The sequence below is a fragment of the Pempheris klunzingeri genome, chromosome 2, assembly GCF_042242105.1.
Source record: "Pempheris klunzingeri isolate RE-2024b chromosome 2, fPemKlu1.hap1, whole genome shotgun sequence".
In the NCBI taxonomy this organism is placed as follows: Eukaryota; Metazoa; Chordata; class Actinopteri; order Acropomatiformes; family Pempheridae; genus Pempheris; species Pempheris klunzingeri.
The window spans coordinates 29,602,952-29,616,371 of record NC_092013.1 but is presented as its reverse complement, the minus strand read 5'-3'; positions in this window follow the sequence as shown (position 1 = coordinate 29,616,371).

The window sequence follows — 13,420 nt, the reverse complement described above, 5'->3', positions numbered from 1 at the left end:
CAGTGATGAGGGAACTACAGTTTGATGCAGTTTCTTCAAGGAAGCCTGGAAATGTCTTTACTCCTCCATCCATCATACCCCTTTTACCATCCTCCATTACCTCTCCATCATAAAGTCAAGTTCTCTACTGGCCTAACATTGACTGTTTTAACGCCATGCTGTCTGAATTACATCTCCTCACGTGTTTTTTTTCCTCAGTATTGTACAGTAGACAGCACACTGAGTGCAGACAGTGGGGGAGCTGTGCTAAAACTGGGCTCCTCAGTAAGAGGGCACTATGCACCACAACTTATCTGGTCGCTCAGTTTGTGTACAAACTACAAGACAATAAGCATCCTTTTGCCCATATGCTATTCCGTGGCAATATTTACTGCACCACTAGGATAGGTGACTCAGCAATAATTTGGAGTCACTAACTGTAGTTTAGCTTTGGCAAAACAACTGGAATAAGAAGCCAAGGAAGGAAAAAGACTACTGCAAACTCCAATTTAGTGGAGGGTCAAGGGTCTTAAGTTGATCATGGTGCAATATCTACAGCAGTAGAAAGCTACGCCAATGTTAACTCTTGTTTTGTTGCTTTTTATATCACTTCTTATCTTTGTCACCAAACGTGGTTTCTTGGTGGGAGTGGGTGGCTGGAATGGTGACAATGATTGCTTGCCAAAAATGTCAGCGATTGTTGAGGGGGCAGTACCTTGAACGTGATTGTTAAGCCAACGGAGCAGCACTACGCCTTCTTCCTCTCCTGTTCTGATTCTCAAAGGTACAAAGCTTTATTCCAAGACGGGCCGAGGCTAGCTGGTTTAGATGCTAACTTCGGTAGATATCTCCGTAACACAGGACATAGACATCTTGGACATACTGTCAGTACTGTTATTTCTACATGTCCTGTTGATAGAGTTCTTTCATATTTCAATGTTAAAACTTTAAACTAAAATTCTGGCTACATTTAATGTATCGCACTTTTAAATAAATGCAGTACAGTAAAAAAGTACATTTGTCTCTGAAGTGTAGTGCAGTAGAAGTGAAGTATATAAAGTGGACATTTTGTACCTCAAAATGTTCAGTGCTTGAGTAAATGTACTGGATTACTTTCTACCACTGAACTTTCGCATGCAGTCAATGTAAAATACTGCATCTGCAGGTATCTTTCTTTACTTTTACCGTCAAATTGTCAAACAGTCAAACATGTCCATATGTGCTGAGGTATGGTAAGCAGACGCAGTTTGCCACTCACATACCAGGGTTCCTCAGCACCTGTGTGTCGGTGACGGTTCTGCTGCTGGCACAGAGAAAGCAGCACCATCAGATAACAGAGGTGCTGGAGTGTGCACGGTTATACGCAGGTGAGGTGTGTGTGTTTATTTCAGGTGTAGTGTCGCGTGAAGAGAGCAGAGCATCACTGTCGACGACCCAGATAAGAGAATTATTAGTTTATAAAACATCTCACCTACACAGCTGGGCCAGGATCAGTGGGAGCCAGGTTCTCACCCTGTAGCTCATCTGTTCCTGCTGTACGTACTCTTCATATCTGCGCTTGTTCTACACACAGCATCTCAGCTATGTTTGTCACATGGTAAAATGTGAAAGTGCTTTGGACAAAAGTTCTGTATGAACGCTGCCATTTACCTTTTGATTACTTTAATAGGAAAGATTCATTGGTGCAGTGCATGTGTAAAGTGCATGTGTTAAGACATTATGTCAAGAATTTGAAAATGTCTGACTGTGGTGTCCTCCGGTAGTAGTCACAGTGGAGACACTGGCAGACAGCAGTGCACACCCCTACCACAGATAGGTGTGCCTTCTTGGTGTATGTGTGCATCATGATGCATGTTCCTACTGAGACGTGTTTGCAGTGGATAATTATATTACAGCTACATGGATTTCCACAAGACTGAACTAATGCGTGTATGCATGTATAATATATAAATGTACGGCTGAAAGGCTTTTGTCTGTGTGTGGTTGTAATCGTCTGGGATTATTTATCCTTCCTGTGGCTCCTCTTGTCATCACTGAAAGCAGCAGAGACCCAGGAGCTAAAACAAATAGGGACTAACTGGGAACACTCGTGTGGAAGAGGAGGACACTGGTTCCAGCAGATCTCACGACACCACGATCATTTCAAAATGGTTCCCAGGAACATTGTTATGCTAATGACCTCCCTTAGGACTTCCTGGTCTTGTCCAATCACGCAGCTCCATCCATGATGACAGTGGCTCATGCTGTGGAGAGAATGAATCACACGGATGCAGATAGATGAATAGGATGTGGTGACAAGCTTAATGGGCTCCGAATGTCACACACATATGCAAAAGCACCCCGAGAAACAGATATATACACATGGATGGGCTCAGTTTAGTCTGAGGTGCAGACTGTAGTGTGTGTGTGGCCCTCACAGGGTTGTACAGTGGTTTTTAAACATGTACACACACGCACACATTGTCCCCCCCAGTTTAAAACTCTGGATTTTGGCTGCAAACGCTCAGATCTGCACAGTAGTTTGTTTTTGTCTCTAACCTGATGTCTCCTTTGCAACATCTGGCTCTGCTACTTCACAGTCAAAGCGAAGCGAAGCGTTTGGTTTCCCTGCTGGGTTAAATTCACCACGCTTTGGGACCGCGACACGCAAACAATACTGTCCAACATCCATCCTTTCATCACTTGTATTATTCTTTTATAGCATCTCATTTTCTATTCTTCTGTCTTCCCATCTGCTTCTCTGAGCCTGGAAAGCATACTGGCACAGCAACGTGGTTTCTCTTACATCCTTTTGACTCTCATCCCTATTGTATAAGTAATTGTCATAAGTAAGTTCTAGGTATTTCTCGAATCAAGAGAAAGTCCTGTAATAATTACAGTTGAACAAAGATGCTCCATTAACGGTCAGCTGGAGGAGGCTTCAGCTGCAGCATCAGCCTCACCTCACTTAAAAATCTATGCCTGAATGGTCTTCACTCAGTTTGAAAGTGGAAAATGTGTCACACCACTAAAAGTGAGATACACGTCCACACACTGAGCACTATGAAGTATACTGAGAGAAGGTTGAAAAGCAGCTTTAAAAGGTTAAAAAGTTAGTGGGAAAGGGAACTAGAGCAGAAATAATAAATGCTGAAAGACTATCAGTGCACATAAATAGGTTGTACCATTTAGTATTAATTCACATTTAGATAAAAAGTCTCAAAGTCTTAAAACACGTCTGTAAGAGAGAGAATACTTTACACACAAACGCTTATTTATATATACACATATGCACACGTAACTTTGGGAGTTTTTCATAATAACTGTTTTAGATTTTAGATTAGCATGACAGAGATTCATACAATCATCAAGTTTCAAACAAACTTTTTCCGAAACTCCAGAAAATCAACAAAACAAAAGATGAATGCATGTTTCCATTTGCTGCTGTCATTCGAATGTTAAAAGTTAGAGACAGTTAGATCAACAGTTGGTGGTGCTCATTCTCCAGCTGGGTGCCATTAAACCATCGCAGAAGAAGAAGAGACCAGTCAAACCTAACCGGTCTAACAAACTGCGTTAGAGGTTTACTTACTTAGGTCTATGAGGAACACATGATGGAAATACAACATTTCTGTTTGTTTCATGTATCAATTTGAGGAAGGTTACAAACACAAAGCTCCATAGATGTTTCGTCAGACAAACAGGTCACATGCTTCTCATTTACGCATCCAGCACAGAGGAACATTAGCAGTCAGGTGGAGCTAAGTCTCAGTCACACTCCTTTTGGTTCTGTTTTGGTCTCAACACCTGAGAAAAATATCAGACTGTTTAACTTTCTTCACCAGCCAGCTGCTAACTTTATCTTCTTACTTTTTGTTCAGATCTATGCTAAAGTTGTGGAGCAGAAAACCAAAATACCGGGCTCAAAGATGCTAAAGCACCTTGTAGAAACAACCTGTTCTCACCCCCAACATCTCACATCCAGCAGCTTGGTCTGCCTAAACCTAACCAAACTGCAGTCATTCCATTATGTTAGAAAGATCATCATTAGATCATGTTTATTATTGCTAGCATGACAACGAAGCTCACCTGACTACTGTTACCACGACAACGACGCTCACCTGACTACTGTTACCATGATGATGAAGCTCACCTGACTACTGTTACCACGACAACGACACTCACCTGACTACTGTTACCATGATGATGAAGCTCACCTGACTTAAAAGTGAAGTGTTTATTTTTAAAGTCTATCATCGCTAACGGAGCCCTGCACATGCAAACTGACACGAGAGAGAAAGCTGCAGCACCATAGCTTGAAGTAAGAGGGTGAGTCTGGGAGTGAGGATGTGTCGGTAGAACTGGTGGTGATTATCCTGTGTGTGTTTGGTAATGTGGCTGACATCTTTCATATTACATAGCTATCTTAAATAGTTGTTTGGTCCCAAGTTTCTGCATGAACATCACAGCGACACCTGAATGTTACATTTGTACCAGAAAGTCTTTATCATCACCATCAGCAGCAATGAGACACACAGGGAGTCCACAGGCCTTGTTGTTGTCATGAGGTCCGAGCAGTGCGGTCAGGACAACTGAAACATCGCAGAGGGGTTTGGGGGGGAAAATTCGATATCCGCATGCTGATTATTCATCACTGAGCAGCTTCTATTTGCTTTTTTTAACCAGAATAGCTGAACATTCCTGCATAATCCGTCACAAGACACGAGTGTTCCCAAACATCTTTATTAGCATACGGCCCAATCTCCTGAACTCTCCTCCCCCTCGTCTCCTCACTCCTGCTCCTCAGCCTGGAATGCCTTATCTCCTTTACACAGCGCTAATAAAACTTATTCTGAGTGTGTGTGTGTGTGTGTGTGTGTTGGTGGGGGGGTTGTGGCGTAGTGCCCATTGCCTCTTTAGGGCAGGATATTAGAGAGGTCTGGAACACCTCAAAATGTATTAGCCCAGCAGGACGGCAGCAGTGATGCTGTTTGTTTGAACAGCGGGTGAGAGGCAGATAGAGCAGCAGTGAGCTCAGCTTTCCATCATGTCTGCACGCTTTCCTTTCCTTTTCTCTCTCCTTCCTCGCTCCTGTTCTTTTTTTGTTTTCATCTGCACCCCCCTCTGTCTCCCCCTCTTTGTGTCCTCTTGCTCCTTTTGTTCTTCTTCACTCTTTCCCCGACTCTGTCCCCTCATCTTTTCTCCTCCTCATCCCTTCCTCTATCCTCACTTCCTCCCCTTTCTTGTTGTTTCTCCTTTTCTTCTGTCATTTCATCTTCTCTTCTTCATATTCCATCATTCTCTTTCATGTCCCCCTCATTTCACTCAACTCTTTTCCTTTCTTCTCTTCTTTGATTTCCTCTCCTCCTTTCTTCTTTCCTCTCCTCTTGTCCCATCACTTCGTCCTCTCCTCCTCTCCTCTCCTCTCCTCCTGTCACTTCCTCCCCTCCTCCCCCCTTCTCTCTCTTCCTCTCCCCTGGAATGCCCTGTTGTTTTGTTTCGACCTGTTCATCAGTGTGATGGATGGAAACACATTCCCCAGTCGTCAGCCAACTCTCTCCGTCTCACCTCTTCTCCCGTCGCTTTATCACAGCCAGTCATCTCCAACAAGAGTCTCCCGGGCAGCCAACACTTACCTCTTCTCTGGCAGTCCAAATCTAATCCCTTTAAAACACTGACAGACATTTCATTTTGCAAGATATCAACAGTGTGGGCTATATTGGCATGCTGACATTCAGGGCAGGGGGCTGATCTTTTATTAGAAATTAGACCATATCTGGTCCTCAATACCATGTAGTATCATATTAACATTTCTGAACAGTTTTTTTTCTGTGAAATTTTAATATAACAGGCATTGAGTCAGTGTGGCTATTGAAAATAAAGATACCCTATAAAGAAACTCCACTAACATAACATAACTCTAAAATGATGTAGCAGGTAATATTTTTATAGTTTTTAAAATGAGTTTTCCCTGGAATCATCTGTCTGCTCAAGCAGTGAATCTTTAACCTGTAAACCTCCAGTTAGAGGAACAAGGAGCCCATGTAAAGGATACTTCAGCCATTTGTCCATGGTGTGTATATCAGTTACATGTTTGACAGGGATGTAACATTTAAACCACTTTCCATCGTGGTATGCGAAGCTGTGAAGCTGTAACTCAGCAGCCAACATGACTTCAGCTGTCCTCAGATATAATCTAATGGCTGAAGACACACAACAAGAGTTTGGCCGTGAACTTCTTCTCTCTAAACTTCTCTCTAAGCTTTGTTGGGCATCACTGCAGCCCAGGCACTCATCAGAGTGAAGAAGGATGTATTCTGGACAGTCATACAGTAACGTAATGTATTCCAGTGGACATGATGAAGTACCAGTGGATTTATGGGACAAGTGGGACAATCCCACTGATCAACAAGATGCCTTTAAATCGGCCGTTATGATAGCTTGGTTGTCAGAGTGAAAAAAGTTGGAAGACAGTCATCCATCTGTCTGTCTGTCTGTCTGTCTGTCTGTCTGCCTGTTCACTGGTCACTGGTCACTGCTGAGGACCCAAAGAAGTGTCAGGTACAGTGTCGAATGCGAGCTCTTGATATCTACAGGACATGAGAAATGAGAGATAACCCTTATTAACTGTTATCCCCCTGATTGGTAAACTGGGTACAGCTTGTTCTCTGTTGCTGGCTTTTTTGAAATGAACCCTTTTGTTCCTGGAAGTCTAGACTAGTCTAGTCCTAAATAGCCAACTGTTAGCAACTCGGTATAAGGTAAAGCTATATATATATTTGTGTATTTGGATGAAACAGCAACACTGCAGACTGAGCGGTTAGCCCGTGGGGACGGGGACATCAACGATTTCAGCTCTCCATAGTGAAACCTGACAGTGTTGCAGGAATGTACTGCTAAAAAACTGTACAGTTCTTCTTCTAGGGGGAGTTTCTCTGAAGTATAATTTCATTTGTATGTACATTGATGCAAAGCAACTAAAAGAAGTTAGTGATGCAATCGACAATATAATATGGCCTTATTCAAACCAGAAAATTTTTATTTGATAAAGGCTTCAGATGCTTGGACTAACAGGGCTGGTGACGGTGATCATTACTCATAAAAGATTTGCACAAAGCTCACTGTGTGTGTGTGTGTGTGTGTGTGTGTGTGTGTGTGTGTGTATGTGTGTGGGTGTATGGTGACAAATGGAGGCTGGGTGGAAAACAGACCCCCCTCCAAAAATACTCACCTATCCCTGTGATCAGATCAGAAAGATATGCTAAGGCGCGCACGCACACACACACACACACACACACACACACACACACACACACACACACACACACACACACACACACACACACACACACGCACACACACTTTGTCCTCTGTGGGGAATCATAACTTTGGACACTTCATGATTAAGGCCAGACCACAAAGAAAGAAAGAGAGAAAGAAAGAAAGAAAGAGAGAAAGACATTCATGCTTGTTGAACTGAGAAACCAGGACATTCATTTGCTGTACACAGGATATGTGTTTGCTTTAGTCACGTGTGAACCTCTCTTGTATGCTGCAGCTCTGCCTAAAGTCCATTTGGACAGAGTGTGTGCGTGGTAATGTGGTGCTGTGCATGTTCTGTTCTGTGTGTGAATACATGTGCACTACTGTGTGGAAAGAGAGTGTGTGTGTGTGTGTGTGATAGCACATTTGTGCCATTTGTGTTTAATTAAGGTTGGGAGGGAAGGCGACTCAGACGGAGAGGCCTGTCATCGCTGGGAGAGGACCGCTCTGCTCTGCTCAGCACCCTCATCTCCATAATGGCTTCCAGTTGCTCGTAAAAACACTGAACCATGGGAAACCGGGACAGGCCAGCTGCCATCAGAGCCTCCTCAGATGGCCCAGCTGGCTGCAACGTCAAGACAGAGCTGGTGTCAGTCTCAGGAGGAGATGGTGGGAGGCTGGTACTCGCCATGAGAACCATCAGCCTCAGAGGGAACGCTTCCTGGTCCGAAAAGTCAAAGTCAGAAAAATGCTGATTGTGAACTCATCAGTAAAATGTTCACTGATGACAAATTTCATTTGTTGTTCACTGGAAAAAACAAAATCACAATCTTTCCCTGCTTTCTCAACCTTAACCTTAGCTGTGTCTAAAGAAAACCAGACCAGAGTGTGGACGTGAGTTGTTTGTTGTCTGAAATCTATCTGACTCAGAAATCATGTTGACGCCACTGACAAGCAACCAAGAGAAACGCACCATTACCTTGAAGGAAATGACAGATTTCTTTGGGTTTGAACATTGTTGGAAACATTTGGAATAATATAATGTAGAATACATAGGCCCAGTTGTTTTTAGACATTTTAATGTGGAAATGTTCCACATTCTAGCTTTAAGCAGAAGAGATGATAAAGCTCCATATGTTGACGTCCTGTGAGGTCATCTCACTGGTCATCTTTTCCTGGCCCTACTGGAGTTCTGATATCACTACTGGCCTCAGCATTTAACACAGTGAGCACAATGTTATGATATTCAGAACATCCAGTCTGACCTGTCTGCATAAGCGTTCTCCACGTTCACACTTTCGGGCTCAAACGCTGGAGGCCTGACAGCAGCACAACCTGGAGAAGTTAAGAAAGGAAGCTGGAATAGAGGCACAGATGTTTTCTGCTTCAACTCAAGTAACTTCAAACAAAATGAAAGATAAACTGGTCATGGGCTCCCTGATTCAATATTATATGACTTTACGGAGCTTAAAGGACTTTGAGAATAGAAGCCACTTGTGGAAACACATTAGGAAATGAATGTCATGGTGCACCACTCGTGGCAACAAAAAGAACAACTGTCCAATCGGAGCTGAGATTGTAAATGGTCTGTATTTGTATAGCGCCTTTCGACTACTCAAAGTGCTTTTACATGACATCCTCATTCACACATCAATCATTCAGGAGGGATTTAAGTTAGAGGAGACTATTCTTTCACACACATTCACACACTGAAGCTGCTTCAGGAGCAAGTTGGGGCTCAGCGTCTTGCCCAAGGACACTGAGACATGCTGAGCCGGGGATCGAACCATCGACCTTCTGATTGAGGGACGACCAACTCTCCCTCTGAAATGTAAATGATGTACTCATCCTGGCATATCTTTTGTTTTAATCCCAGTAACTCAAGTTAATTTCTCAAGATTATAACTCCAGCATTTTCAATGTAAAATATGTAAATGAACCAACAATGTGTTGAAATTGAAATTCTGTTATATGAAATTAAAACTCGATTTCTCTAAAATGTTATTTATTCGTTCATTAAGTGTTATTGGAGTGCATTCTTAATTGATTCCTGGCATTCTTCTGTCAGAATGCCTCCCTTTTTCACACTTTGATGGCAGTGACCATCACCAAGCATAACAAGGCTGCACCTGAGAGGCTGGTGGTTTGGTGTGCACCCGCTGATGATGCCCCTTGGAAATTACAAATGAACTGACAGTTTCCAGCCTGATTTGCATTCGCGAATGAGTCTGGTGATGTCAGAGAACTGCATTTTGGGTCAGTAACAGGAGCCAGTGGATTTGGCAGTAACTGCTACTGGACCCTAACCAACCCCTAACACACCCAACGATAATGTAAATCATGACAATCACTTCCCAAATCCCACCCTGTCTCCATCTGCGCCCTGCGTGTGTCACATCACAAGGAAAAGTAACTGTGGTGTTCATCCTCTGTATTTCATTTCAACTCATGTGCACCTTTCATAGTTATAAAGTCAGCAAAATCACCAGGATCCCTTAAATACATGCAGCTGCAGTATTATTAGCACTTATTAGAATAAGACGATATCATGACCTCATTATCTCACCAGCCCTCAAAAAACCACCTGTTTCCTTCATGTAACTTCTGCAGAAGTGTGTTTGGTGGCTATAGGTTGAGGAAATTCGTTGAGTAAGAGAATCATAAAGAGAGAGATAAATCAACAAGAACTATTAAGGCACCTGCTAATTAAATCCATATACTGAATACATTTTTTTGTACAAACACTGAACACCTGTGCATACTTTCTTTTCTTACAGTTTCTACTGAACTAAAGTCTATTCACACACAGAAAAACGTTTACAACAGATTCTACTCTGTGGTCCCCGTATACTGCATATTACATGTCTGTGTATATTATGGGGCACCTAAGTCCTGATCCATGTCAACAGATTTGTGTTTTATTGGGTGGAGAAACAGCAGTAAGGCCCTTCGGCTCTGCGGGCACCAATCATGCCAGCATAAACACCTCTGACGTGAACGAGCAGTTGCAATTTTCTTGGTGTGAATGTTTGCATCTGTGTGCGTGCATGATCACATGCACATGTGCATAAACACGCGTGTTTCTGAGTGCGGTTTGGTGTCTGATTGTGCAGTTACAGCAGCGTTAAGCGTCAGAACAAGATGGGCTGTTTCTCTATACTGGTGATTTTTGATAATTGGCGGTAAGCAGAAAATCCATTACGTTTAAGTACAATAGATAGATCTTTAATTTCCTTTTAGAATTACTGGATAACATTATCTCACTGAATAATTATCAAGCTGTTTGGTTAGTTTAAGTCAGGGGTGTCCAAACTCCGGCCCGCGTGCCAACTGCGGCCCGTGGTCCAACTTTCATTGGCCCGCAGGAAGTTCTAAAAATGTATTGGAATGCGGCCCACACATGGAACCTGCACTGGACTGTGTTGTACTTCTTAGTCTCACCACTAGGGGGAGTAACTGTCTTTGAACGAGGCAGCTTCTCTATAAATTGAGTAATAGAAGAAGAAATGTGCTACAGGTGACCCAACATGGCAGAATTAAGGAAACATAAGAGAGCAGGTGAGTGTAGAAAGTTTCAGACACAGTGTGCGATGAGAGCACAGCTAATAACTAATGAAGATCACTTTTACATTACGGAGGAGCTGCTGGATGTTAGCAGGCTAAAGAGCACCAGGACAGGTGAGGATGTGTTTGAAGCTGGGCCAGGTACAGTTGGCATGAAGGGACTTAAATGGGACGAGCTGTGTGGAGGTACGATGGATGGAGCTCCAGCTGGGACAGGTGAGCTCAAAGGAATCTACGGTGTCCACCGAGGGGCAAGAAAGTGGAGGTAACAGACTATTTCAAGCTTCCCTCTCTGATGCTGATGTTGGTGTTGTTGTTGTTCAGTTGTCAAGCAGAATTTACCTACATTTGATTGATTTTGCCAACTTTAATCCACTAGAGGTGAGGAGATATACATCACCTCTAGTGGATTAAAGTCAGTAATATAGCTCACTTCTAGTGAGTGGCCCAGCCCTTTGGATGTTTTTCTGAATGTGGCCCTCAGGGAATAAAGTTTGGACACCCCTGGTTTAAGTGTTAAAGTTTAGGCAGAAAACAGCTCGGCTCAGTTTAGGGAGATCTTGGTTTGGCTTAAAATTACCACTTTATTCAAGGTTAAGGGAGCTTCGTCACCATTGTTTTCAACAGCATTAACAACTTGGTTACAGTTAGAGACCGATCGTGACATTTCATTAAAAGAAACCAACATTGACTTTGTAGAAAAAGATCAGCAGTCCCCCGTGTTACTGCTACAGTCACTCGTAAACACAAATGGTTTTGGGCCTTTGCTCAAAGGACTGATGCTCTGTTTTTCATGGAAGGATAATCTCGTATGTTGCTTTCTAGACGTGGTCCCAGATCAGCTTGACTGAACACAGTATTCTGCCTTTTTCACTGATTAAGGACGTTACAAAGTCTGAAGGTATCTCTTGTCACACTCAGTGTCAGCTGTGCCTCTGGGTAGGTTTGCCCACTGCTGAGCAAAAATAAGCAAACAATTATTTTTAACCATTTACTTTAAAGCTTGCTGTGTTACTGACTTTACTCTTCATGAGATTCATGTGACATGTCTTAGCCTAACATGAATGCTTCTGTATATTCATTGGTCATTATGGGCGCCAGTATAAAAAGAGTTGTTTTGATGATATTCCACTGCTAAGCCTGATTTTCCTAACAGAGATCGTTTCCTCCATTTGCACTTTGGAAGATTCAAGCATCAAGTTCATCTGGCAGTGAATTTATTTTTAATTCATAAAGCCTAGTATAACAGTCTTTTTTATGCTTTGTTCATTTCCTTGGCACTGGTCACTATAGCAAATTCCCATTTTGGTCTTTCATAGCTGGTATCTTAAAGCCAGCATCTTTTTGTTTCAGTAGCCTGGCCAGCAATTTATGAGCCTTATCTCTAGCTGATTTTCACTTTCTCTGAGTGGCAAGAACTGGCTGATCCAAGTCCAGTTGGGAGGTGCATTCAAAACAGAGAAGAAAAAAGGTATAAAAGGTTTATATCCAAGTGTATAAGAAACAGCCCCGTGCATGCTGTCCTATGGGACTGTCTCGGTCTTCATTCTTATGGAGCTCACCTGTTAGCCTCTGTCTTTGGCAGAATCTGTTGCAGCACTTAAAAATGTGGGAACATTTCATCATAAACAATTTACATCAAAAACACATGTTTATTATGCGTCTGACCAACTATTGATGTACATAAGAGCAGCTGGGTCAAACTGACCCGCGACATTGTCACTGTATGCAAAGTCATTCCAACACATCAGGTCATCACCCAGAATGTGGAAAAGTTAAAAGATGTCAGGGAGGGACAGAGAGATTATCCAGTGTTTCAGACAGCTCAGAAGCAGAAATGGGTCAAACTAACCCGCACCACAACAGGAGGGTTAACTAGTGTTGGTCGCTGGCTGTGTGTTTCAGGCCTGAGTGTATTTCTTTGGGATATTGTCACATTCCTCTGAGTCTCTGGCCAACAGTATCTGTGGTCAGCCGCGCATACAATTTTTATTGTGGGAGAGTATGTTACAGTGTAAGAAAGCCAATAAAGTGATTGATATCATCTACACTTAGGGCTGTGGTGTGTGTGTGTGTGTGTGTGTGTGTGTGTGTGTGTGTGTGCGCGCGCAGTGCCTTGTTCTCTGCTGTGCTTTGTTTAAACGACACATGTTTGATACATTACTTGATTTGGACCGCAGACGTTTGCGTGTGGCAGACACAGATCAGATCTCTGTCAAATAACATCACCAGTGCCTTTGCCAACTGTGTGTGTGTGTGTGTGTGTGTGTGTCTATGGGTGGGTGGATGGGTGGAACAGGACAAGGAGGGTTGATGCGTGACAGAATGATAGTGTGATTTAGTGACAGAGTTATGAGGAATTTGTAATCATGTGCCTTTGTGTGTGTGTGTGTGTGTGCACATTCTTCAGGAATCTCATCATTGACACCAAAAGGACAGAGCTCCACTGTATCAAAACATTGTGTCTGTGCTGCATTCAGGTTATCTAATTGGCTCCAGACAGAACAATGGACACTGATGCTGAAAATAGATCTGAGGGCTTCTACTCTCACACACACACACACACACACACACACACACAGACTAATGCATGCGAACACATGTGCAGAAACACACACACACACATAGAAGTAAA